General features: G+C 43.1%; 1 protein-coding gene across 1 annotated transcript in view; it reads left to right on the forward strand.

The window, feature by feature from the left end:
- Positions 1–842, forward strand: part of PAM16 (presequence translocase associated motor 16) — a gene marked incomplete in the record, with an annotated part of 6,704 nt that extends 5,862 nt beyond the window's left edge. The window contains 1 exon segment of the mRNA XM_056535002.1: positions 1–842.
- Positions 843–1,565: the final 723 nt, after the last annotated feature.

A 1,565-nucleotide genomic window follows, 5' to 3' on the forward strand; every position in this document is an offset into this window, starting at 1 on the left:
AGAGCGCCTGGATGGGATTGTACGGATAGGCAGCGCCCCCCACAGGTTCAGTACTTCTAATGGCCGCTTCCAGTGTATGTCTGATACCTCAAGTACATCGCTCTGTTATTTCTACTGGTCCCAAGCTATCGCTTATTCACTGCTAAGTCAGGATTTCCCTGACTGGGTGCCTCCAGCTGTTGCAAAACTACAACTCCCAGCATGCCCGGACAGCCTTCGGCTGTCCGGGCATGCTGGTAGTTGTAGTTTTGCATCAGCTGGAGGCACCCAGCTTGGGACTTACTTGGCAAGGTGAAAAGTGTCTGATCACTGACGGGACCCCCTCATAAAGGGGAGACTTATGTCATGTGATCACTAATGGTCTTTCCTGGGACAACCCTTTTTAAACCTTGGACACCAGTCCGTTGTGGGCGCCCGGGCCATGTGGGTTTCAATGATTCTAATGATCACTTATGACACTTGTTCCTTCCAATAAATGAATCCTTTATCCACAGTATTGTTTTCTCAAGTGTTCGATCTGCCATTACCAGAAGTTAGACAGAAAATAGCGCCACTCCTTTTCATAGGCTGTGTGTGGTATTGCAGATCAGACTCATTCACGTGTGTGCAGCTGATCTGCAATATCGGACACAGCCTACTGACAAGAGTGGTGCTATCCAACATGAATTATTCTAGTATCCAACATCTGACTTACAGGATGACATAATCACCTATTAAATAGCTTCTGCTAGCAGCTCACAGACTCCTCCCCCACCTCTCTCTATCTGTATACTGCTGCTATCTCAATAAGATCAGGATAAATAGTAGTTATACACCTCTCCTCCAGATCTATCTGTATACTGCTGCTATCTATAAGATCAGGATATATAGTAGTTATACACCTCCCCTCCAGATCTTTCTGTATACTGCTGCTATCTCTATGTGATCAGGATATATAGTAGTTATACACCTCCCCACCCCTCTCTATCTGTATACTGCTGCTATCTCTATAAGATCAGGATAAATTGTAGTTATACACCTCTCCTCCAGATCTATCTGTATACTGCTGCTGCTATCTCTGTGATCAGGATATATAGTAGTTATACACCTCCCCTCCAGATCTTTCTGTATACTGCTGCTATCTCTATGGGATCAGGATAAATAGTAGTTATACACCTCCCCTCCAGATCTATCTGTATGCTGCTGCTGCTATCTCTGTGATCAGGATATATCGTAGTTATACACCTCTCCTGAGGCCGTGTTCACATATTGCGTTTCTTGCTGCGTTTGTTGTGTTCTTGACATGATTTTCCCCACTGTGAAAAAATGCAGTAATGATTCAATGTGTGAAGACTTCAAATATGACATAAATATTTATAAAACACCTCAGTATTTTATAGTTTAAATCCCTTTCACCTCAGCCTTATTTCTCTTTAAAAAAAAATGTAAAAAAAACCACATCAAAACTTCACATAGTGTGAACTGACACTCTTATGTGTCTGTGTTCATCGGGGTGATCTTCAGCACCAGCAGCTGAATAAAATGAACAGGTGCAGTGATCAAACACCTGAGTCAGAGGATTTGAG

The sequence above is a fragment of the Hyla sarda genome, chromosome 8, assembly GCF_029499605.1.
Source record: "Hyla sarda isolate aHylSar1 chromosome 8, aHylSar1.hap1, whole genome shotgun sequence".
NCBI lineage: Eukaryota > Metazoa > Chordata > Amphibia > Anura > Hylidae > Hyla > Hyla sarda.